This window comes from Pelecanus crispus, chromosome 5, assembly GCF_030463565.1.
Source record: "Pelecanus crispus isolate bPelCri1 chromosome 5, bPelCri1.pri, whole genome shotgun sequence".
Lineage (NCBI taxonomy): Eukaryota > Metazoa > Chordata > Aves > Pelecaniformes > Pelecanidae > Pelecanus > Pelecanus crispus.
The window spans coordinates 9,506,476-9,533,928 of NC_134647.1; positions in this window are offsets into that span (position 1 = coordinate 9,506,476).

Genomic DNA, 27,453 nt, shown 5'->3' on the forward strand with positions numbered 1-27,453 from the left:
CCTTGGCTGGCTGCCAGACTCCCACCCAGCTGCTCTCTCACTCCCTCTCCTCAGATGGCTAGGGGGAGAAAAGAGGATGAAAAAGCTCAAGGGCTGAGATAAAGATGGGGGGATCACTCACCAATTACTGACATGGGCAAACAGACTCGACTTGTAGAAAAGGAATTTAATTTGGAGCTGGTCTGCAGTTCCTGTCAGGAGCACCTACTCCAGCATGGACTCTCCACAGCCACAGTTCCTTCAGGGATTATTCACCTGTGCTGGGGTCCTCCATGGGCTGCAGGGTGGATATCTGCTCCAGTGAGATCCTCTCCACAGGCTGCAGAGAAATACCAGCTCCAGTGCCTGGACCTCCTCCTCCCTCTCCTTCTTCTCTGACCTCGGTGCTCGAAGCATTGACCTTGGTGCTCCTCACTCCTCACTGCTATGCAGAATGTCCAGCACAGGGAGCCCCTCTGTGAGAAGAGGCTACCCTGGCAGCCTTCCTGCTGCCAGAACCTTGCTACCTATATCCAAGGTGACTACAAAAATAACTCTGTATATGCAAAGCAGTTCTCTGTTCACAGGACTTTGCTGTATGAAGACTACTATAGTATTTCAGGGCTTGTAGGGATCTGTAGAGAGACTTCAAGGGTCAGCTTGGTAGAACTTGAGAACTGGACGTGTTCACAACTGAAATCCAGGCAAGTTTTAATGCTTTTGACACTAAAACATATTTATTGAAGGTAGCATTGACTCTCTTACAAGGCTTTGTAGAAAACTGCCAATTGAAAAAGCTGCTAGTTTGCATCCCTGTCTTCTGGATGGCATCTAAATTGTCCTTGTGTTGAACTCCCATTGCTGTCAATGAGGCACATCAAAGGTGAGCACAAAGAGAAGCTAAGTTTGTTTTATACATTTGATAGTGTAGAGTTCAGGCACAAGGCTGTACATCAACATGCAGCTTCTCTCAATTTACATTAAATAGGATTCACTGGAGAGTATTCTGTCTTTTGTCTTTCTTATAATGGACACTGAGTTTTCTAAAAGAAGGCTGACCTAATTGTCTCAGCACTCTTGATGGTATTTCTAAGGCAGTCAAAAGAGTACAAATGAATATAACACCTCTGATAATAAAAATCAAAGTAAGCACCAGTTATTAACAGCAGACTGTGACCCCAAAGTTTAAGTAATCTAAGAGCAGTGTGCATCAGCCAGGTTTTTCATGTTCAAAGTCTTCAGCTGAGCCATAAGGTCTTGAGTAAGGTCTTACGTTCTTTGTGAAGAACTGACATTTAGATTTGACAGAGTAGGACACTGAGAATTGGAAAAGTCCAGCTTTTCCTGGTTCAATACCACAACGAGCAGCATCAACAAAATATTTGTCAAACCTTCAGCTGCTTTTGTGTAAGGCCTTCTCTTGTTTCCTTTTAGCTCCTCATGGTACTGCATGTTGACATATTTATTCTTGAGAGACTGTGATGAAGTTTCCTCCATAGAGAGATTTTCAGCATCTTGAGATGGTTCCAAAGAAAGTAAAACAGCTTCTGCTAAGGCTGGGGCTGTCAAACAGAATCAAGGGGAATGTACTTTCTCGTAACACCTTCCTCCTGAGAAGATCAAAGCAGATGAGGTTTTTTAATCACTAAACTCATGAGGAGGTTTCTCTTTCCTTGTTTTGGAATTGCAAACTTTCTTTGATCAGAGGGAAAGAGATTTTCTGAAAGATGCCTGTTTTGTACAAGATTAACATTGAATAACCTCATTTGTTCCTAGCATGACATTTCTTAAAATAATAGTAGCAGCTTTAATACTCACCACATTGACCTTTCCTTATTGCTTTATGGAATATATTTCTAAAACAATGTGCTAGAAATGATTATGTTTAAAACACTGCTTAGATGAGTGCAAGTTTTACAATCGGCAGTATATTGAAAATTCTGGAATGGCAATCAAGTTATTTCATAAACTTGTGGAGAATCCTAAGCATCAACCTGTGCTTAGGAACAGTCCTATGGTAATAAATCATTCACATGCATATAATAAAATGCAAGAAATACTATAGTATTTTTTTAGGCTAGGGAAGCAACTCACTTCCAGAGGGTTTTAGAAATAAGACTGGAGAAAAAGAAAAACACAGCACCTTGACAGTATCATTTAAAACCTAGCAGAAGAAAAGAAGCTGACTAAATGTGTTATCAGTGAGTACTCCCCAAACAATTTAGTAAATTTACTGTTTTCTCATTTCAGTAGACAGTCTCTAACAAGGTAAAGTGCTACAGCTTTTTTCAGACGTGATACCATTTGGGTCCTAATGCTCAGTCATGAGGTCATTTTACTGTATGTAAGAGTGTTCTGAGAATCAGAAATTCAAGTAATTAAATCAGAAATCAATTTCAACTGCTTAATCGGCTGAACATTCTTTGCCCAGTACAGAAAATGGCATGTGGTAGCTTTTTGTGAGATCTGTTTATTTACATGATTCTTCTATGGAATTGCATTCACCTATTCTCGTGGTCTTGTGTCTGCAATGAGCTCTTTCTGAACTGCTAACACACTGTACGTGTCTCCAGATAAAATTACGCAATTGGTTACAGATTTCTTTTTCTTGTGACTTATTATTTCTCCTCATATAGTGTTTTAGATTTCCTTAAAATTTTGCAGCTACTAAAGGAGAAAATTCCTTCCAAGGAATTTGTAATGTCTTTTACCTGAATGATGAGTTGAAGTTTACCAGCCTTCTAGAATTTGCTAGTTTGTCTTTGCCCACTAAGATTTCACTGTGAGCCAAAATATTGCCTGCAAAAGATATGCATTTTTTTTAACTTGGTAAATCTCCTTCTATGACCTGGTGACCCACCTAGTGAATGAGGGAAAGGCTGTGGATGTCACCTACCTGGACTTTCATAAAGCCTGTGACACTGTCTCCCAGAGCATTCTCCTAGGGAAGCTGGCGGCTCACAGCTTGGACGGGCGTACTCTTTGCTGGGTAAAAAACTGGCTGGATGGCCAAGCCCAGAGAGTTGTGAGTGGAGTTAAATCCATCTGGCAACCAGTCACAAGCGGTGTTCCCCAGGGCTCAGTTTTGGGGCCAGCCTTGTTTAATATCTTTATCAATGATCTGGATGAGGGGATTGAGTGCACCCTCAGTAAGTTTCCAGATGACACCAAGTTGGGTGGGAGTGTCGATCTGCTTGCAGCTAGGATGGCCCTGCAGAGGGATCTGGACAGGCTGGATCGATGGGCCGAGGCCAACTGGATGAGGTTCAACAAGGCCAAGTGCCGGGTCCTGCACTTTGGTCACAACAACCCCATGCAACGCTACAGGCTTGGGGAAGAGTGGCTGGAAAGCTGCCTGGCCAAAAAGGACCTGGGGGTGCTGGTTGACAGCCGGCTGAACATGAGCCAGCAGTGTGCCCAGGTGGCCAAGAAGGCCAACAGTATCCTGGCTTGTATCAGGAATAGTGTGGCCAGCAGGAGCAGGGAGGTGATTGTCCCACTGTACTCGGCACTGGTGAGGCTGCACCTGGAATACTGTGTCCAGTTTTGGGCCCCTCAATACAAGAAGGACATTGAGGTGCTGGAGCATGTCCAGAGAAGGGTAACGAAGCTGGTGAAGGGTCTGGAGCACAGGTCTTATGAGGAGCAGCTGAGGGAAGGAACTGGGGTTGTTTAGTCTGGAGAAAAGGAGGCTGAGGGGAGACCTTATCGCTCTCTACAGCTACCTGAAAGGAGGTTGTAGTGAGGTGGGTGTTGGGCTCTTCTCCCAAGTAGTTAGCAATAGGATGAGAGGAAATGGCCTCAAGCTACATCAGGGGAGGTTTAGATTTGATATTAGGAAAAATTTCTTCACAGAAAGGGTTGTCAAGCATTGGAACAGGCTGCCCAGAGAGGTGGTGGAGTCACCATCCCTGGAGGTGTTTGAAAAATGGATAGATGTGGCACTTTGGGACATGGTTTAGTAGGCATGGTGGTGTTGGGTTGATGGTTGGACTGATGGTCTTAGAGATCTTTTCCAACCGTAATGATTCCTAGTTTTTGCTTTCAATGAAAAATAATCCAGCCACCAAGCCAGGAAACATGAAATTATTACTCTACCCTTAATTGGTTTAGTGTGGACTTGGTAATGTTAGGTTAATGGTTAGACTGGATGATCTTAAAGGGCTTTTCCAAGCTAAACGATTCTATGATTCTAGGATTCTATGATTTCTGTGATGTTGTAATTCAGTAATGTACTTCTCAGCACAGAAGCACTACTACTGGAGCCTCAAGGGGCCTATACACATGCTTAAATGTTTTGTCGAACAAAATGAGGAACGGATTTGTATTATATATGTGCTTTTCCGTTCTAAAAATTGCTGTAAGTATTAATGCCTACTCACATTCAGGACTTACTGAACTAGAGTGAGCTTTACCCAGAGGCACTAAAACCACCAGCTGTTAAGGGGTTACATTTTGTTCCGGTGGCTCTTGTAATGCAGCAATGCACAGCTCAGCGGCAAACTCAGCTCTTTGCTTAACACCCATACTAAAAGGCAAAAAATCCTCCGTATGTGCTAGAAGTGTGTTTGGTTTAACCATTGTTGACTGATTAGTTAGATTCTTCCTGCCTTTTATACAATGGTACTGTTATTAGGTCCTCAAGTTTTATATTGTACATTTAAAAATGTGTTAGAAATTATGATTATGCAAAGGATCTTCACTGAATATTTTCAGAGTGGGCCTGGCCTGGAAGTCAGATTTGGTTGACTTTCCATGGGATCCTAGCTATGTAGTAATTTTTAGCCTATTGCAAGCATAAGATAAAATGTATCAGTTTAAAAAAATGCATGAGGACGCCCAGTCTGTGAAAGGCAAAACTCAGGCTTCAGCTTGCATAGTGAGACCAAAGCCGGCATTAAGCATCTGGCAGCAGTATAACCATGGCAGCCCAGGCAGGGGTCAGAAACCCACCTAAGATTTAGTGCAAGTTTTCCCAGCTGGTACCTGTGCTGTGGCAGAAGTTTCAGTATGAGTACCTTGCACAGTTATCTAGCGCGGAGATGCCTATCTGAATTACAATTGTATCTTTGACTGAACTGAAGACAAGTTCTGAGTGTTGAAGTCACTTTTGAAAATGAGATTTAGCTGAGTTCGAAAATTGGATTTCCCTAGTCTATTGACAGGCTTCTAAAGGACCGGCCAAGTGGGACGGAAAACAGGCTTATAAATGAAATATGTTATTTACTGGTGGAGCATTAGGGATGCCTCTGGTGAAGTGTTTTGAATAAGTTTTTCACTGAAATTATTAGTGAGCTGAATTCAGGAAAAAGTAATGGCTTCATTAGTTGCTATGATAACAAAATAAAGCAAAAATTCTTACGCTGATATTACTGCTAGTGTTGTAAAATAAAATGCTCTGCATCTTATGGATACTGCATGTTTAACCCATATTTGCAAAACTTCCTAGAATACATAAACAACTGCTATGTTCTTCCACATCAGGTGCTTGAAAAGCTTATTACAGTCTGTTTCTGGGGCTTAGCAGCTTCTCTATAGTACCGTGACTGGTGTTTGATACATGAATAAATCAGACAAGACACACCACAGAATATAAAAGGATCAAAAAGGGAATGCTCCTCATTACCCCTTGTATGTGCTCCCAGAGCTGTAACAAATACCTGACTAGCAATGGAAATATAGGCAAAATTTCATGCATCAATAGGTTTTCGTGACTTTCACCAGCAAAGTGTTTAAACTAAAGCAATTCTTTTGTACAAGCATATAGATCCATTAAGATACAAATATCTTAATCTGAAATGAGAAATTCTCACATGATTGAAGAAAGGCCCAGTGTCCTAAAAAACGGCACATCTTCATGAGGAAAATGAATTTATTATTTGCATGGCAAAGCACTCAAGGCCTCATCTGAGGTCAGGGCCTGATTTTTCTAAGCTGTTTATAAGCAAAATTGTAGACATTTCCTTCTCCCACTTGTATGTGTTCTCCTCTAAAAGATGTTTCCTACCTCAGCCAGAATTTCTAGACAAGATGCAAGAGCCATTTGGTGAAGCTCTGCTTTGAGTGTTGGACCCACCTTACCTTGAGCCAGGTGAGGATGACCTGGAGGAGGAAACAGTAAAAGTAGTTATTAGTGGAGAAATCGTAGAAAAATAGTGTTCCTCTTTCAGAGGAAAAAAAAATTATTTACTGCATTCATATTTTAATTCATCATTGCTATCTTCTCTATCTCATTTGTCTAAGATTGAGACATCCTTACATAAAAGAAAATGGCACCATAAAACATGTATTGGTCTGTGGAAGACCTTAGTGGAATTTCCTGTATTTTAGCTGCATTTAGGAAACCAAAGACAATTTTTTAATGGATCTGTTGAGGGGGGCTTCAGGGAACTGCACAGGAAAAAAAAGAATATTTTTAGGTGTTCATTACATTATGAATCATTCTTTCCACTGAATTGCAGAGTGCTAACCTTTGTTGGACTGTTTCTAAGAAGACTGGAAACAAGTATTTAGCTAACCTGAAAGGTAGAGGGGAAGGTAAACTCTCTTTAACACAGAGTGGTCAGCTTTGATCTCTCTTATCCTGGTATAACTGTACAGTGTCACCACTGATACATGAAGTGAGTGATGCTGTGATACCAGGTATTGTAACATGGCTCAACACATTAAATCTGGTACAACAAAATCAGCCTGTACTTGAAAGCAAGTAAATCTGTTAGTGCGTTCAGGACTTGAAAAACATCATATCCAAGGTGAGTTTCTCTTGTACACTTGAAGTCCTTGAAGACATGGATGGTAGTGAGAAAACACTTGCTTTATCAAACCAACTTTATACTTTAGAAAATGCAATAGCACAGAGCAACTGTGGTACATGAAAAATTTTCTCTGCTCCTCCCCCTACCCCATATTTTTCAGGCAGTGGATCTACATGAAAAGTGGTCAAAAAGTCACCAGTTTCTAGATGAATTCATATTTTTGCAGTTTACAGGTTATTCACTTACAGGTTTTGTTGTATACTGGAGATGCAACACTTTCAAACGGTCTTACGGACTCACATTCCCGATATTGTGCTGTGCCTGGGTGTTCACTAGTGATACCAGGTTACTAGGGGTGATTATTTGCTGGATTGTATTCGTCTATCTTTTAATTGATCCCTTGAAAAATACTGAACAGGAGCACATGGAGTGTTTAGATAGATCGCTCCCCTCTGAAATGGGTGAAATTGCCAGCTTGGATGTCCCACACCACTTCACCGATGGTGAAGATTTCTAGTCTGTTGGTCAGTAAGTGATTCAGTATTCATTTTCCCAGGATTTTCTGCAGCCAGAGAGTCATTTCTGAAAACTAGTGGCATCTTGTACCAGAGGCTGCCTTGTCTCTTCCTCCCCAGCTTGGCTCCCATAGTATTGGGGAATATGTTGACTTGCGCAAGGTAGAACAGGCTTTCTGGAAAAGCTGTGGCTGGTAGCATCAAATCCTCCTGTCCCCTGGCGGGTTCTTCCAAGGGCTCCGGGAATGGAAAACAGTGCAAAAGTGATACAAATACTTTGTATAGAAGGAGGGAAAATGTCCACTTAGTTGTTTGGGTCCTGATGATGATCTGCACATTATTTCACTGAGATTCTCTTTGTATCTTGAAATGTGGATTCATCTTTCTCGTCAAAAAAGTGTCAAGCCATGTAATAGACTTGTGTAGCTATGACAAATTGCAGGAAGGAACAAAAACATTTTTTTCTTCTTACTGAAAAATAGCGCAATTTGAGACACTTTTCAACAGGAGTAGTTCTAATTTAATGGCATCTCAGTAGTCAGATCTTTTCAAAGTGTATTCCATGACAAAACACGCAACCATTTGCAGTGGCCTTTGTGTCATTAAAGAAATTGAACATATTTAGTCTTCCTGATGAATGCTCCTAAAATAATTTTTCACTGTTCCTAAGGCTGCAACAATTTTCAAAGCAGTTACCTAGGATTTCATTTCAGAGAACACTCAAATTCTTCACTATTACTTCAATGTGCCCAAAGATTTCAGCAGTTTACAGTGTTCTTCACAAATCTGTACTTGCTGAGAGATGTCCACAGAAGTGAAAACATTATGGTCTGGGTGCAAAGAGGTGTTCAAACACTTTGGATGGTGCCATCCAGTAGAAAATGACCCCAAACCCAATGGACCGATACCCCAGAGGACATCAGGGGAGCTGCCTGTGTGGCTGCTGGATCGGAGCAATCGTATCTAGTTTTGTGCTGCTCTTTGCGGGTGGTGTCAGGAGAGTGTCCATGACTTCTCCAGACTTCTGAATATCTTTGGACTGGAGGTAACTCTGATGGTGAGAGGTGCCATGGCTGTTCCAGCTGCTTCTAGGGCAATCTTGCTTATGTACCTGAGCAAATGGGATTTTGTAGGTGGTGTTAGCAGTACTGTTTTCATCTGCTACATGAACAAGCACCTAAGATTGCTTCAGTGCCTGTGTGACCCATCTTCTGGTTAGGATGGACAAAGGGAGCCTCTTCTGGAGTTGCTGATGTCTGCACATTTACATCTGTCCTCTGTGTGGTAGAGTGTTGGGCAGGGGACATGGGGACACTGACATTTCTCCAGGGGCATAACAAGAGCGGAGGACCCAGATGGCTTGAGCAGAGTCTACTTGCCTGTGCTGGGTTAGCAATGAGGCAGACAACCAGGGGCCAGGAGGCTAGAAACATGTAGTGGATGCCTACAGGGTCACTCATGGGATATGGTAAGGGTGCCACGGAAAAGAAGGACAGCCAGGAGCAAGGCTAAAACTGCCTTCACCACCTTCCTTTGCCTGCAGCCCTGGGGAGAAGCAGGCTCTGGGAAAGTACATCATCCCCATGGGTCAGTCCCTGCCCATGGGCCATGCGGGGCAGCTCCCTCCTCTGACAGGTGCACAAGCAGACAATTATATTTAAAAGGACTTTCCCAAATTGACTTTCCCCTCCTTGCCATCCTGTTGACCTCAGCTCCTGCAAACAGAGGGAATTGTTATTCAGCTATTGGCCAGCACATTGCTGATATGCTGCAGGGAATATTAATTGGGTGAAGAAACACAGATTTTCCTGGGGATTAATAAATTTCTTCTGGTCTTTTCCTGCTACTGCTGGTACTTGTAGGAGAGAGCTGACCAAGAGCGAAGTATTTCTGGTGGAAACACTGATACTCATGTGTGCTGATTAACCCCTTCCAGTGCAGGTGTGAGCACATCTCAGGTTATAGGACCTTCCTCTGGTCCAAGGTCTGATTGAATAGAGACTCTGACCTGACTCCAGTGAGTCCATTTGCTTTTTTTCTGAGAAGAAGAAAGCGTGTGACAAACCTTTGTGGTTCTTTTGAAGGAAATGGAGAGACCACAATCCAGTTAAGTTAATTTAGAAATTAACAGACTTGGTGGAAAGGAAATTGCTGGTCTCAGAAGAGCAGCTTATGGAAAATCCTGAGGGTAAAACCACACTCGTTTTGAGAACATGCCCATTCACAGGCTAACTAACCCTCATCACTCTTTGAGGTAGTTCTTGCCAGCTGAAGAATTCATCCTAGAAATACCTCCCTCCTACCTGCCAAAGGGAAGAATTGCTCACATAATGATAAAAATTTTCTTCTTAGCCCCCCAAATGATCTGTACATACTTGTTAAAAAGTCAGTATGGCCACTATCACACCAGTTTAAAGAACTTTTTGTGAGGGATGATTGGAATGATGATCTTAGAGGTCTTTTCCAATCTTAATGATTCCTAGTTTTTACTTTCATTATAAATGATCCAGCTGCTAAGCCAGGAGGTGTGGGGTTGCTACTCTACCCTTAATTGGTTTAGTGTGGACTTGGTAATGCTAGGTTAATGGTTGGACTGGATGATCTTAAAGGTCTTTTCCAACCTGAATGATTCTGTGATTCTATATTCTTGAAAAAAACAATGCTAAAAGTAAAAGATCACTGAGGCAAGCTTTGACACATACATATTCTTACTAAAATTTCTGTGTCTTGAATACTGATTTGTTAGTACAGGTGTGTTTATAATGCTGTACTTGTCACTGAAATGTTTTGCTTATCAGAAACATAACAGAGAAAATGAGTCTTCTTTAAAAGAAAACACAAAAAGTAAATTGGTAAATGTTTGCATCATGAATTCAGAGAGCTTTCTTCTTAAACTTTATTACTTTTTTTTACCACTACACTCAGGTGAGAACTCTTAATTTTGCATTATTAGCTTCTGAAATCTCTTTGGTAAGCCTGGCTAGGTATTGGTCCTGCCACTTATCCAGCCTGATTTAAAAAGGCTGTCAATGCCTTCAGCTCCCTGTGACTTAAATGGGACTTGCAGACGCTCAGCAGTTTTAAATATCAAGCCAATAATTTTTTCAGCAATTTATTTTACCCTTCGATTTTTCTAGTCTTTTGTGAAATAGTATTTTGGCTGAAAAGCTTCATTGTTGGCTTGGATCCCCTTTTCTTCCCATGGGAAAGAACCGGCTTTGTAGCCAACTTCAGTTATCTCATCCAAAAGGAATATTTTAGTGCTAAGAATAAATTAACTTAATAGTCATAATAAGTTAGAAATTTATCAGCAGTGCTCAGTTTGTTATTCCATGGCTGTCGTTCTTTACCTCTTTATCTTTGTTCCTCTTTTTTAATCCCAGTTATTTTAGTTATTTTTTCCTTTTGGACTGTTTTTGCTACTACACAAAATTGTGATTGGAAGATGCCCGGGAAACCATACAATGTCATACTTAATGTTGTGTTTAGTATGCGATACTCATTTATTTAATGTCTGAGTTGTAGATTTTGATTCGCCTAGAAAGGCAGATAAGTCTCTAGTAGATTTTTGAACTGTAGTTATCTGCATCCCTATGCCCCTAAATAGTTATAAAATGCTGACCCTTGAGTTGTAACTTTTTACAGAAAATGACTGAAGTCACTGGAGTCCTGTTCATGTTACTCCAGGCCAGGACCTGCCTTGAAGTGCAGAGGTGTGCAGTCAGTTAACAGGTCTCCCAGATTTTGTTTCCTGATAGAAACTTTTCTGTCTGAGCCTGAGTAGCAGTAGGAGCAGACTGGCTGCTTGCTGGGATATTTTTGCTAGACAAGTACTGAGTGCCCCAAGCTGCCTTTGCTCCTGTTGCTTACACTGTTTTGTCCTTTCCTATGAAAGGTGCGGATGTGCCTACCATTGGAGGAGTAAAAGCAACATTACTTTTTATCTGTTTCTCAAAATACCTCAGTTGTAAAGCAGGCTTTGGGTTTTCAAGACTTGCTCACTCTCTACACCTTTCTACAGACCAGTGTGTCCACGACAAACGTGTTTCTGTGTCCTATCAGCTTATATCAGGTTAATATCAGTGGAGTGAGCTCAGATCTGCATGCAACCACCATTATTGACTCATCCACAGTCACTTCGCTGTTCTTTTGGATTTTATATCTTGACTTAGTTTCTTCACTTTGTATGCAGATTCTTAAATTTCTCTTCTTACCCCAAATTATTCAGCCTCACAAGTGTATTACTGAGTTTTTGCAAAATGCTTGGGGGTGCAGTTTTAATGAAAGGTATATTAAAAAGCTTTGTAGGGTTGTTGAAGTAATGATCTCCCTGAAGTGATATTCAATTCACTCTGTGTCTACTTTGCTAATGATGGTCTGAGATACAGGTAATTAGATCTGTGACTGTTTAGTTTTTCAGGGGAAGAAGAAACCAGGAAAAGCTGACCTGAGAAAAAGAAAAGGCTACATGATGGCCCTAGATTTGAGGTTTTTCAGAGTGTATATAGACAAAGGTCCCCGTCTTGCTGGTCTGTAATGCAGACACAGGAGTAACAGGAAATCTTTAGAAAAACATTTAGTGGGATGTAAAAAAGCCTCAGTCAGAGCTCGGCAACTGCAAGCTATTAATAAACACCCAATTTTCGTTGCATATGCATTCATGTCAATAACAGATACTTCTGTGCTTGTATGTAGCAGAAGGAGAATGTGTGAACCAGATGCTGAAAGGCCTCAATTCAGAGATGGTGGTGAAATGAAAAGTTGGAGATGAGGAAAAGTGAGAAGTCAGGAAAGAAAGATTGACTCAGATATGGGTGTAAAGAGACAGAACGGGGAATAGGAGGCTTAAAGTACAAGAAAGGTAGACAAGGAAAATAACACTAGAGGAAATGAAAGAAAGAAAAATTGCAAGGAAAGTGGAAAGAAATTAATGGGAAAGAAGAAAGATAGGAGAAAATAGGGCATATTTGTGTTGTTGCCAAAAAGCTGTGTAGTGGCACACTACAAAGATTAAAAAAAAAAAAAAAATCCCTTTTTTCTTCTGCAGGGAACAGCTTTGTGAGGCTGAGGCTGGAAAACACTGTTCCGAACAGTGATTTTGGGCACAGTGAAAATGATCATTTGGCCCTAAAAATTTAGATGTGAGCAGGAGTGACACTGTGAAAGAGGCTGGTGAAAAACCATGGTCCTAGTAATGCAGTTGTTGCTCTAAGTAGCCATGTTGCCTGTAAATTAATTGCATTTATGAACAGATAAAACACCAAACCCTTATTTAGCATTGCACATAGGAATGAAAGATCAAACCTGCCAATGCTTTTATTTATCTATTCAGGATTTTTTAATTTTTACTGAGGCATCAGCTCCCAAACCCTCCCTAGCACTCTTGGCAGTCCCAGCTGCGCTATGTGGGGGTGCAGGCTTTTGGCAAGAGGCTTGTGCATAACGCAGGTTCCAGCTCCAGAGCCAAAGTACAGAAAATGCTGCTGGAGCCCATCTCTGTGGGAGAGTAACAGGAACCAGACACATTAGACTGCAACTGAGATTTCCTGGTTTGGGCTTCCAGGAACTGCATTTTGGGACACATCAGGAAGCTGCATTGTGTGTACGGCAATTGTTCATCAAGAGCAATTAGGGCATGGATGTGTGCCTATCTTTGGTGGCTGTTTTGATATTGGGATCTTGTAAACTATTACTTGGTTTTCCAGCTGTAGGTTTAAATCTGATCAATCTTTCTGGTGTTCAGATAGCACCATATGCTCAAATGGAAGGCCACCTCCATGAAAGTGTCAAGGATTTTCTGATTTTTATCAAAACTGTATTTGTCTTGGGTTTGCTTTGAAACTCTGTTATTCATGGTAGAATTTATTTTTTACTTCATAACACGTGCTAGAATTGGAATGAACTGTTCCTTTTAGCTTTATAAGGATATGGAAATGTACCTGTGATGGTTGGCATGTAAAGGCATGTAGGAAGGGAGCATGTGAGGAGTTAACACACTTAATCTCTGTGGTTGTCAGAATAATTAATGCTTCCAATAAACATGCTAATTAGTTGACATGGAGAAAAATCTTCCAGCATGCATGTTGGACTTTTTCATATTATCCTGAATGCAAACACCAGCTTATCATATCCTTACCTTTGAACACTACCTCTACATCATTTCCTGAGTTTAGACACTTGTTATTGACCATACAAAGAGCAGCAAAAAGACTTAATAAAATCTGACAGCAGGCAGCTTTTCCTGCCTGGAAAGATTAAGTGCTCAGCGCTTTGCATTTCAATTACCTAAAACTAATGGAAAAAATATTTTACATTTTAGCCCCTTATTTGGCAAATTGCTTGGAGGAAAAAATATTTCTGAACTAGAATTATGCTGTTCTTTTAAAAGTGGTTGAAAAGTGGATTAATTTATTGGATGCAATATATAACATTGCTTTTTTAATTAAGCAGATATTATGCAAATTTTAATCAATACTATTGTGTGTCTTCTTTTTACTAATGCGGCCACTGCCAGAATTTTAGCTCTTTCCTGATCTAAAAGTATATTTTAGAACTGCTTATATAAATTGTTTCCTATAAGTCATTACTATTCTAATCTTCATAAATTAGCTAAAATAGTTTCTTATCCTTACCAAGGCCCATAAATGAATGTAATCAGTAGAGATTTTTCTATTTGAATGGTCATTGTATGGAATAAAACACCAACTTGAATTCCAGTTCTTCATTTGTTCTGTTTGAACTCAGAGTTTTTCATGCAGAAGGATGGTTATTTAAAGCAGCACATACAACGACTTGAATCAAACTATTTACTGAATACTCTCTCCATAAATTATAATTATATCCTTCTTTTTCAGTATTGCATATTTCAGTTTTAACAAGTGCAACGAATCTCTTGGCTTATGGATAAAGGACTTGCCAATTTCAATGTTTGAAGTGTTCTCTTGCAGAGCAATAGTGTATTTCCCTGCAGGTACATCAGAGTTTAAATATTGTTAGTAAGAGTAAAAATATAATTTTTGATCATGAAACGAATGATGCAGAACGTGGGTTGAAATTATGTATGAACTATAGTGTAATTTTAAAGGCAGAGACCTCAATGCTTCTGAGTTACTTACTCAGTCAAATGTTCCCACTGTAGCTGACACTGGTATCTCTCGAGTGATTTTGCCCTTTTAGCCTGGGCAGTTGCCAATGTTACTCTCATTTATTCTCATCCTTTGGGACAAGAACTGATAATATGGGTCAAGTATTCCTTTGGAGTAGCAGTGTTTATTAACACAGATTACACAAAAATCTGTATCTCTGAATGCAGTGGAAATGGGCTGTTTTTAGGGATGCCTCTGCAGCAAGTCCTACATGAGAAGGACTACATGAGAAAAATCCACTCTGCCCCACACTTGGTGCTGCCTCTTTCTTACTTTGCTTTTGGTATGTCCTTCCTGCAGAGGTCAGGTTATCTCACAAGTGCTGAGCAAACGCTATGATTTTAGGAACCCACCAGATAATTACCTGAACAACAGCCAGACAGAGATGTCGGCATTTAAACTGATTTCCTTACTGTAGTAAGAGAAAACTGGTTTTTAAGAAACAGAAATTTGAGAGAATTTTACTATTTTGGAAACATTTCTGCACAGGGATGAAACTCTCCTTTCCGTGAAAAATGATAGAGACAAACATCCAGTCCAATGTATCTGTTATCTCTGTGGCTATGGAGCTTGCTGAGGATGTGAGAAAAGGCTCAAAACCCCCTCAGTTGGTGGGTGAGAGAATCTCCTTCAGCTCGCTCTCGTACAGCTCTTGTGAGCCTGTGACCCTGGGGACGTCCTCAGGGTCTCCCCACATCTCTGCTCATAGCCGTTCCACTTCGCATAGGTGCTCTGTTCACCGGGAAGGACTTGAGGCAAACTTTCTCTTTCAAAGATGAGCTGGTCTCCCTGTGTCCACATGAATGGTTGTGTGCAGAGTCCTCCTCTCCAAGAGGAAAGACCTGCTCTGCTGCAACAGTGAAGACCGCGGTGACCGGGGAGACTTGGGAGCAACTCCTTGCCCCTAACTGAGGCAGCGCAGGAACAGAAACCAGTTTCTTCTGCCTCCTGGTTTCCAAGTGCAAGGCATATCCAGCTGCCAGCAATTCATGCATTGAAACAAAATAATATGTTTCCTTTAAAAATTCCTGGCTAGCTTTGGTTTTAAATTTTTTGTAGAAAAACTGCAGATGTATTTTTGTAGCTAAGAATAATAAAATGACAGAAGGTAAAATAAGACAGCTTTGGTATGTTCTGTTTCTGTACAAATGAGAATCAAGACCTCCCCTCCATGGAACCAGCTTTTTATTAAACCTTCTTGAATCAAAGTTTTCAAGTTAATGATATGCAGTTTTAGTACTGTCTGATATCTCCATATTATTTCATGAAATAGAAAAGTGACTTCATACATAAACAGTAATAAATGAACATTTTGTAAATTGCCTCACATTGATCCAAGCAATAGTCTGTCAGATGACAAGGCACAGTGGCTCGTGAATAGCTCTGCATCTGGGTGATGGATCATCCCGTCACCAATTCCCTGAACTATTGGGTTATCTGCTACTATATATATTTGAGTAATTTTCAGTTAGGGAGCATGTAATCTGATGATAGTGATTGTTCTGAGAAAAAAAAAATAGTATAGCACCAAGTGAGAGATCCGTCCCAGAGAGACACATTTCCTTGTGGTGCGGTTGAATACGGGTTTTGAACAATTGATGACTGAGTGGACTTCCACTGTAGCAAGGAGTCAGTTAACATGTTGTAGCGCTGGCTGAAGAGAATGTGGGAAAATTATAAAGAGGGATTTTGTGAGTGGGAAGCTTCTCATTTCTGAGGTTTTCTTCTGTTTTAACTGGAGATATACACTTATAATTCAGTGGACACATGCAAACGTTTTATACCAGTCGAAACTTTCTCTACCTCTTCTACCTCATTGCACAGTCTAACACAAAATATTCATTTGCAACAGTAAGATTTTCATCAGAAAGGAAAGACATTTAATTAATACTTCAGTAGATACATTACTCTTCAATGGAAAGGGCTGCATGCAAATTTGTTAGGCAGTGTTTGCTATACATTTCCCACTTGCTCTGATGTATTTACTTCAGAGCCTGCATAATAATCAATAGTTAGCAATCTGCAGCATCGAAAGGATAAAGGGGTGATTTGGGACTGCTGTTTTTCACAGGATTCCATTCTCTTATAACTTTTAAATATTTCTACTGAGATAGGGATGGTAATAGGAAAAAAGGGGTGTTCCTCAGGCAGAAGAGCTGTGGACAGAAGCTGACTGATAATGTCCAGTATCTCATAAAATGCTCTCGTTACTGACAAACAAAATGGACAAAGAGTATCGTGGAAGTGAATTGCGGCTGCTGTCACCTACTTGTCACGGCAACACGCAAGCATCACCTCTGAGACCACAGCCTTGAAGCAAATAGATAGTTTCAATTGTCTAATTTTAGCAATGAATGAGACCTGTTTATTGGAAATCTATAGGTGGTTAGCAATGGCAAATGGTAACTGTGAAAATATCCAGTTCAGTGCTGGTTAATTTACAGCCTCCTCTGAACTATAGAGTAGCAATGTTATTCCTTGAGATGAACAGAGGCAGTATAAGTACCTGGGGCGGAATAAGCAAACTTCATCTTTCTCCTTAATAGCTTTAAGTTGTTTGAGTTTGTATTTATTTATAAGTGAGCAGTGGCTGGAAATCCTCATCTGGGGGTCAGGACCCTTTGTGCCACAATGAATAATTGAAGATAATCACTGTTTTTCTGGAAAGTTGGTCAAAGTTTATAACAAGATGCCACATGTGAAAAACAAGCAAATAAGGGTGACATTTGCCACAGTAACAGCTTAACAGAATCAAACAAATAAGCTGGCAGCAGCTCGTGACAGCTTTACTATGAATGTTCTCAAATATGCAGTGACATTTCACTATTAAACAGCTCATTGTTTTCTTAGGTTTTGCATGTGGTTTTGTGCTGTTATCCCTAAGTATCTCCCAGTTTGTTTTAGAATTATGTGCACTAAAAGGATGGCCAAAACCTTACTCTTGGCCTCTATGTGGTACAGAGGCTTTTATGCAGCAAAATATCTTGCTCAAGTCAGTGAGGAAGTGCTGCCCCTTGCCCGGGCAGCCCTTGTGACAAGAGGTGTCTTCTCACCTGTGAAACAGATTTTGACCATGGCCTTAATCCTGAAGCTATGAGAAATCTCTGAGATTCGTGAAGCCATTGATAACGTGAGGGCTAGGACGGGGACACTTTCTGGGAAGCTGCTGGAGAATGGAGGACATCCAGGATAGCTCATTAACAGCCGATGTGGTTGTGTCCTGTACTTGCCTCCTGGATATTGATGGCTCCATGTCCAGACAGATTGCTGTGCTGTTCTACAGACAGGAACATGTCTAACAAAGGGATGCAGATCGGTGCTGAGACACTGTCTGATAAACTGAAATCTTCTACTCTACAGGGGTTTATAGAAACTATTAGTCACTGTTGCTGCTGTCTGACAGGAATGGGGGACCACTTGTTGTCTGTACCGGTCTGGGTGACCATGATAGGCATCAACCATGGGAGGGACCTAGCTAAGTCTCTTTTACAATTCTTTTTCCTGTGCAGTGGTGTAACTCCCTCCTGGTGTGGATTCAGCTTTAACTGTTTGATCTGTACTGGTGGATTGATCTTCTGCGGCTCCTTGCAGGACTACAGGGTGTATCATCCACATCTCATTGCCAGGGGAGTTCAGGTATTGTCAAATTTGCTTTCTGTGGAGATACTGAATAAGACTCTATAAACCAAGCAAGGGTGGCATAAGCACAGTTTCCCTTCACTAGTCCTAGGAAGGCATCTTTAAGGTTAGGAATTAGTTAAAGAAATTAGCCTATTCCCTTGAAATTGAGCTCAGGGCGACCTGCAGTGTCTCCTGACCAGCAGCACAGACAGGTAAAGGATAAGCTTTAATGTACTGTGGTCTGACAAATGCTGTGGGTCTGGCTTGCTGCCTGCAGAAACTTAAACTGTTAACTAGCAAGAGGGCAAAGTGTTTGGGACTGTGGCTGGTTGTGAGACTTAACATGGACATGGCTTTATATCTTGTGTGTCTCCATAGACTTAGGGACTTAAAAAAATCTTAGGCAAAAGACATTTTCTTGTTTTCAAGGGAGTTCTTTCCTCATGTGAGATCTTTCCAGTATAAGTGCTGAAATCTCCCAGGATGAGTCGGGTATTTCACCAGCATGGCTAACAATGCATCCCTGAATGCCTTTTGTGGATTTGTTTACTCTTTGGTCTATAAATGAACATCAAATAGCGTGGTACTCTTGTAGGAGTCTCTCAGCTTCACATCCCTTGAGTAGCTATTATTAAAGCCTGTCAAGGAACTTATTTGAGCTTTGGTGAAAAATAAAAAGGCAGTCAAATCCTTTGAGAAAAATATTAGAAAGGCAGATGAACAAAATTCTGTCTGAGCAAGGTAGAAAACTTAGTGTAGGGGCTACAAGAGTGAGGAAAAGCCTTGCAGAGCCTACACTGGTACCTGCGTCTTTGGAAGCAGCACATTCACACAGCAAGCACAAACCTACGTACAAATTGGCTCCTGCATACAGCAAATGACCCCCAGCATTTCTGGTTGCCTTTGCAGAGTGGTTAGAAGACTACTTCTTCTGCCCTTTGTTGGGCCTTTTCTTCATGTCATCTGCACAACTTAGATATGATATGAATGTACGGCTAAAGTAAGTATGCTAGTATTTCTTTTTCTGATTATTTTTAATCTTAACGTGTACAACTCTCATGACATTAAAAGCAACTTCACAGGTAAATCAAAACCAAAGACATTGGAGATTAAACACGGACACTTCTGGTATACTGATGGCAGAGGGCAATTAGAAGAACTAGGGTTGTTTATTTTGTTGAACAATTAAAAAGAAGACCCTAGAAGCTGCATTTAGTGTCCAGTTTCAGTTATGACACTCTATGTATTTGCTTTCAGAATTATTGATCTAAAACTGATCATCTTTTTTTTAATGGCAAATAATGACTGTTAAAGTACAGTGAGGGAAGTGATGTCTCTGCTAATGGCCAACATACTACCCCTAAAATAGGAGCTGCCTGCATCTGTGCTAAGTATAGGAAGTTTCTTATTGATATCTTCTGCCAGTTTAGATACAAAGATAATCAGTCTTTCTTTCAATAAAACGGCAGTCTAACATCCAGATCAATAGCTCTGTCCCTCTCCGCTTGGAAGACAGAACAGATTCAACCTTTTGCTGATATTTTGTTTACAGATATAGAAAATGCCATCCAAAAGGATTGCATCTGCCTGACTTTTACTGAATACTGATCAAAGAAGATCTAGCGTTTGTTAACCGGGGAAATGGGCTTGAAAAGAAAGAGAAATGTAAATGTCGTGTTCAAGGCAGCAGGCTTAGAAGTGAACCAGTCAGCAGCAAGTGAATATGCCTCCTTTACTGGGGGCACTGGTGGCACAGGTCAGCCCTGCTGCATTTCCCTGGGTCCTGCTGCCCTCCCAGAGTGCGGGGTGTGATGGGACATGGATCCTTTTTGCATGAACAGCAGACAACATGCCCTGTACAGCACTCAGCATCTCCTACGGGCACTTAGATCACAGAAAACTGTGTTCCCCCTTTGTGCATGCAGTACAGAAAGAAAGGATGCTGGGGATTATTTTTGCAAATGTAAAATATGGGGGAATCCTTCTGTTCAGCAGCAGCTTGTCCATGATAATGACCTCAGAATAACATAGTGACTAATGTATTTTCACTAAGGATTAGCCCAAGCTTTAATGTAGCAGTCGAGCATTTGCAGTGCTTGGATCTGGTATTTCTAGCCTTGCCTTTTTTCTGCCTTATACAGGCCACAAAATTTATTACAATTTGATATAATTACATCTTTGACCTGTGAAAATCTGCATGGATGATTTTAAAGTCAAGGATGGTGAAGCCCTGAGATAAAATCTTTCAAGCTGGCTGTGAATTATATCCTCATTATAAATCTTCATGGGGTTGATATATGATGGAAGAGTATAGTCTGCCGTAGCACAGTGTGAGATTTGCCACTCTTACTCAAATTTAATAAGTACAACTGCATTCAGAGTCTGCTCACTGGAATCAGAGGCAGACGACAAAACACGGTCCTTTCTAAAGACCATCCCAGAAAGGTGCATAAATAAGTACTGCAACCCTTTGGAAAATAGATGGGTGTAGGTAATGCTTAAAGGTTTATGTTGTGTCCTGCCAAAACACTGGATGCTTTAAGATAACATGACAGAATAGTGGTCTGTGCTATTATGCATTTAATTTCATTTTTATGGCACAGTTTTTCATACTGTACATGATAACTGAATGCAGCAGCTGGATTAAAAACATTTATGTCTTGTTTCCTATGGAGTGAAATCAATCCTTTCCTTTCCTTGATGTATTTCCTATGGAAGAAAATCAATTTAATATATTTTCTTTTATGTGAGTTGGTTAGTGATTGTAGGAGGGGGAAAATGCAATGCTTTATATGAGTGTAATGAAAGCAAGTTCTTATGGCTGGCAATTAAAATAATTAAATTTAGAATGAAAACAAATACCTTTTCAAGAAAGATCCAGGAATACAGTTTCTATGAGATCTGAAATGAACTTAGTCAGCCAGGACGGTCATGTGTCAGCCACCAGAATTAATTCAAGCAGACTGCAAGGAAATGAGTTTTAGTGAAAGCCAAATTTGACAGGTGCCCAAATGCCAGTTCAGCCTCTTGAGGATGTTCCTCTGGTTCTAACTAAAGCATGAGAATAAAACCCAGCCTCACTGACAAACACCCAGAAGATCTTTATAAAAAAAGATGCTGCTGTCCCTGCAGCGTGATTGCCTTGTTTTCTTTTTCCCCAAAGAATGGATGATTGAAAAGAGGGAGAATAACTTGTCGGGGTCCAGTTCAAGGCAAGAAGAGGGGATCATGCAGCAATGAAAAAGTGTAATACAAAATCAAAATAGCCTGATCAAAGCTATCTTGATCTCTGATGAAAACAGAAACTGCACTGTGCTGAAGGAAATGAAGTATGGAAATCCAAACACCCCAATTGCAACCGCAGCTTCCCTCTCTTACCCTATGCTGGCGAGTGTCCAGCTCTGGGGTGCAGACGAAAAAGAAGCTGCAGCAGGTGCCTTCCTACGGGGGACACTTAGCATGGCAAACTGTTTCATTTTGCAACGAAGTTTTTAGAAGTAATACTGTTAATGGATAGTAAACTGCAAAGAGAAATTTGTGTCCATGATGATTTAGTAAACACAGGGCAGAGGCTAGAGGCAGCTTCTGTGAGCAACCATTTCTTTCACTGGAAACTGTTTTGAAAAGGAAACTTTCTGTTGAGAAACTATAGAAGTTTCCCATGACAAATTTCAGCATTCTGAAACAAACAAACAAAAAAATGGGCTTTACTAATATATTCCTCTAGGGCAAAAGCAGATACACTCTCTTTATCTGTGGTGACACTGGTGATTTTTCAGGCATTCACAACCACATTGCTGCTTTTTCCACTGGTAATTATTCAGTTTTAAACAGCAAAGTATTATTTACGTAGTGAGGTAATATTATTTGAAGTAGTTCTCATAAAATGGTACTAACTTTTCCTACGCTTTAAGATATTTTAATTTCTTTGTAGCAAATCTGCTGAGTTTATGAGCAAACATTTTAAATGGTTTTCTTTGTGAATCCACAAATCAAGATGCATTCTGCCTGACAGCACCTCATTTGTAAAGGTGTTGTCAGTCAGATCTTGTCTTCAGCAACATCTCTCTTATAAAACTGTCATTTGGGGGAGTTTTAGTCAAGAGGAGAAGAGGCACTAGAAATTACAGCTTGGGATCTGCATGTAGTATACAGATGGGTACATAATGATAGCCAGGAGTACTCAGCACCCACAACTGGGGCATGTTAGCACATCCTGTTAAGTTCAGGCACAGTCACAGCTTTCTCTTTGCTTTCTTAGAGCTGTTTTTCTTCTCCCCCAGGGCTGGCATGACGGGGCTGGCGCTGCACACCCTGGGCAGGCAGGGAGAGGGGAAGAGGATGGCCGGAGGGGTCTCACTTTGGGACAGGATGCCTTCTCCCACTGTGACTCCAGGAGAAAGTCTCTCCCAGGCTTATGCCCTGTAAACGTTGCTCACTGCTTCTCAGAGCCAAGCTTCAAATATCTCTGCTGCTATGTTTCCCAAGGAGCTGGGAGCTGCGCCAGCCTCTGAGTACCCCCTGCACACTGCTTGCCCTGGGTGTGTTGATGATACACTGCCCTTGTCGGCTTAAATCTGAAATACCTGTGTGACAGAGGTCAGGAAGACTCAATAGGCTTTGGCTCAAAGTTCACAGGAGAAAATGGCACTTACGGTGCTTTATATGCCTTGGGGCAGTATTTAGCCAGGGAACCTCTGTCTTCTGGGTCCCTCCATTCTCTCAGCTGGAAAAAAAATTGCTGATGTTCATGTCTTGAAGTGCTGTAAAAGCCACCCAGCATTTAGACAACAAGCTCTGAACAAGCTTCAGAATTGAGGTCAGGCAGTTCATGAAGGGGATTTAGCAGGTGCAATGTCCCGGGCATCCCTTTGGTCCTGCTTTGGGCAGCGTCTGCGGTGTCCTCACCACTGTGGGACCTGGGTACGTCCCTGGGAGGGAGGAGTCCTCTTCCCACTGCCAGTAGTTGGAGTTAGACCTGGTAACTGCAGTGATCTCTTCCCTCCCTGCCAAGTGAGTGTATGGACAACAAGCAAAGCCTATCCATGACTTGATTTATGAGAAAAAAGTTATTAAATGAGACAGTATATAAAAGAGGAGATTATGTGATTTCCTTTTTATTGTTTTCCGTGTGACACGATGCTTGTGCCTTCGAGAACAGCGTACAGAATGCAAAGTTCCCCAGATTTTTATGGAGAGGAGGAGGAAATAAAGAAAATACTGCGCTATCGATGAATTTAGTGGCAAACTTTTATTGTTCTCTTTCTCTCTCAGACCACAGGATTTTTATCAGCGCTTAAACACTTTATTTAAGTAATTATACTAGAGAAGAATTGGTTCTCAGTGTTTCCACTGGAAAGTTTTAATTTATCTGGGACTAATGTTTTGCATGGTATATAGAAATTAATGTTGACTTTTTCTCACTAAAAAGAAAGGAGCTAGCATTAAATAACTGTGTTGGGTCATATGGAAATTTTGGGTTGTGACAAGGTTATTGTTTCTCTACAGTGATAATAGAAATTAAATAACCTGCAGAATTCATATTTTGGGAAAAAAACTCATTCACACCTAACATTATTAATGACATAGTTCAGACCATTGATTTTACATCCCATATGGTTAGCTAATGATTACAGAAAGGCCTTCAAAGAATGTATATTAATGACATCAATTATCGCAAATGATAGACCTTATGGATTGTCATGAATATCAAGTGACACCCACGATACGAACAACAATTGCATGTGATGTGTGAAGTTACGTGAAGCAATTAAGGTGATGAAAACTGAGCTTTGCACCTCTTTTTAAAAAAGGTTGCGCAATTATAATAATGGTCAATTCTCAGCAGACAGAAAAAAACCCTTCATCTGGTTTCCTCCTGGGCATTTAGTAATGGAGCTCCCACCTGCTGTTTAACATTTTATCATGTCATTACCAATGAAAACAATTTGCACTGGCAGCACTAACTGAGTAGAAGCTTTCAAACATTATTTTTATAGGAATAGGTACTCTGTGTTTTGCATGCAACCATGTTCTTTGCTATCAAATTCCTCACTTGTAATAAGATTTTTTAAAAGTCTAATTTTACTCATTTTTAAAAAGACAAGGTCAAAAAGCAGGGTAGAGCTGATAAAGGAGTATGTGATGCTGCACCATGGACCTGTGGTGCCGGGCTATGTGTTTTGCTTGTGTTTGACCCCGACACACTGCTGCTGTGGTGGCCTGGCTTTGCTCGGAGGAGCTGACCTTTCGCAGCATGTGTGTGCAACATCATTGTACAGGAACCGTCACACTGCATTTTGCAGTGGAGGCAGAGTGAGAATTAGCACTTGTGATTAATTATCCAATAATAAGCATTTGTGGCCAATCTGTAATCCATCAAATTTCCCAGCTTCCTGTCATCTGCCCAGGGAGCTGCCTCGCGGCGTCTCCGCGGTGGTGGCAGAAAGCGATGTGGCTGCCTCAAGGCTAAGGGCTGAGTAACTTGCTGCCCTCCTTGTCGGGCAGCGGTGAGGTTTGGGGTGCGGGAGGGCAGTTGTGGGGTGCACTGAGCTGGGCAAGGGGCTGGGGAGAGCCACCACCCGTGGGGGCTGCTGCTCCCTTGGGGGCTGCTGCAGGCTTCCTTGCAGCAGGACAGGCTGCTTCCACCAGCAGTGGAACTGTGCAGGCATAATCCACCTGCTGGCTCCTGGGTGAGCAAGTGGTTTCTACGTACCCCCCAGAAGATGTGTAAGAGAAATAAGGTGATGTGGTGTGTGAACTGGTTTGGCTTGTCCTCAGCAGCTTGTCCTCAGCACTGAACTCTGTGCACGGGAGTGACAGAGATACCTGAGTTACCTTCACTGTGGGCTTTGGATAGCTCACAGGTATTATGGTATTTCAGTATAAAAACCAAAAGTTAAAACCAAGTCTTTTTTTAGCTGAGAAGATGAACCATAAGAGTTTTGCTCTTGGGAGCCTTATAAATGCTTATGAGCCCCATGGATCTGTTTGATGCTCTGTTCCACTGCGGTTTCCTTTTGAAATGAGAGACTTTTGTAAAAGTGAGGTACTTTATGCTTGGAGGAGGATTTATATTGTGGTAAGATGTGAAATGCCTTGGCCAAGGATACGGAGCTCATTGCACAAGTTTCTGTGGACAGACAGCTACAGGCTCTGTCCCGAGCAACACCCAGGCTACGCCAATTATTATAAACCTTCTGCTCAACTGAAAAAAGCCCAAATTGCGGTTAAGGGCTATTACGCTTCCAAAGAGCTCTTGAAAAGTGGAGTTTGTCTATTCTGATGCCTTTTCTACATAGCCTAATAAGAATCACAGCACATATATTAAACAGGAGGTAAAGGGAACTGCTGTGGAGAAAGCAAGGTTTGCTCCAGCTGGGGGAGTCAGACTGAAACCAGATCAGTTTGGGGAGCAACGGTTCATGCCCCCTCACATGTGTGATGTTAAAATCATGTGCAGAGATGAACTGCACTGCCTTTCTTGGCATTATATTATTACTAACATTTGCCTACAGTTTCTGCCTTGGACCGACCCGCTGGTTCTGCGTATGCCTGTGGGGATGCTAGCCTAGAGAACATTTTGCCTGAGCTAAGTATCTACAGAATTGCACCGGGCAAGTTCCCATGGATGGCTCTGCCATGAGGATGTTTGTTCACCTCTACAGACTTTCAAAAGAGTGATTTAAAGTGTTTGCTGACTTAGGGCTCAGTGACACTCATCATGGGTACACTGTCACTGCCACTGCTCAGTTTATAAAAGCACAGAAGTTAAATCACATTTTGGGCTCTGGAATAGTTTCTCTGTGGTTTCAGGAAAGCTGCTTTGCTGCTGTCTGTCTCCTTATTTGAGGAACGGAGGGCAGTGATGTTTGCCAGCTTCACATAGAGTTTGTGATAATTAATGTTTGAAGATGAAAAGCTACTTGATTTTGTAACAGGATTTTGGCTTACGTGTCTGCTGATGGGAGACAAGAAGAGCAATAGATGAAACTGCACAAAGACAAAATCCAAATAACTTTAAACTCCACTGAGGTTTAAATAAAGCCACTGTAGCACATTTATTTTTCTTAGGGATTTGTAATAACTTAGAAAAAGTATTATAATGGACAAATATAGATTTTAAGTCTCACTCAGCACTGCACTGCCTCCTTTCCTGTGCAATGATGCCATGAATTTTCACTTCAGGCTGCCAACCACTGATTGATCTTCACATCATCTCTCACCATTAAACTCTGAGTGAGTTCAGTTTTAAAGCAGAACTCTGAAGCGGGGGTTATAAAGGAGATGGACCTCTTGAATTTTGTGTTTGAACTCTGGTTGTCCCACTTATCTTTTTAATGTTTATTTCAACTGCAAGCTCTTTTTTGTGCCCTGTGGTTCAGTATATCATCTTGGATCCAAATTAACAGAAGTACCCAAGCCATCTCTAGCTACCTGTCTTTGATGTTTTGGCACTGCCTCGTTCCTCATCTGAACTTAGTCTGTGGCTAAAAATTGTACTGTCATCCACAACGGTGAAAAACAATTTGGTTCAAACAGATTTCTGTCCCTTCAAGAATCAAAAGCCTAATAGATGAAAACACAGTAAGTTAGAGGGTTTGAGTGTTGATTTGAGACATGTCAGACTCAAATTACCTGCTTCTTTCTTAGAGTTAAAATGAAACACAAAAGATAGGCCAGGCAGAATTCAAAGTAAAATAAAGGGTCTTCCAACCATGCTGGTAGAAATACTGTGTCCTCTGATCCCCTCCCCTGAGCTTGTGCTGATAGTTATTTAACACTTTTAGAAATGCTTTCTTTTGAGTGCACGCAGCTAATATGAACTAGGCCTGTAAAAGAAATGTGAGCATTTGAAGGTGTATGCCTTGACACAGCATGACGGTGCTCGTGCAGAAAGACACGAAGCAATTTAATGTTATTAATTGCAAGCTGGCTGATTAGATTTACAAGAAATTGTCAAACGTTAAAAACCCAAATAATCATTTCTCACAAAAAAAGAATTTATTATGCCATTAACTTTGTTCCTAGCAGGTTTTCCAAAGTGAAATCACTAACTGCTATAAAACTTTTATTGCACATTTTAATTTATTTCTCCCTCCAGTTAGGAAATGTCTTAAAGACTTATTTTGGTGTTCTCTACTCTCATTATTTTTCGTACATATAGAAAAATATTTGTAGATGCTTGTTCCACCCATTGTGTCATTCTCATCTCCTTTCTGCTCCTGGAAGGTCAGAGATGATAGAAATCAATAAAGAGTTTAGTTTTTAGAGGACAGAATGGAAAGGACCAGATGCCTTCTGCACATCTGTGGCAATACAAAGGAAGAGGATGAACGTGAAGGCAAAGCAGTAGCAATTCAGGGCATTTTAGTGCTAAGGCTACATTAAAGGGGTGTGGATTTACCTCAGCTGAGGCATCCAGGTTAGGAAAGTAAT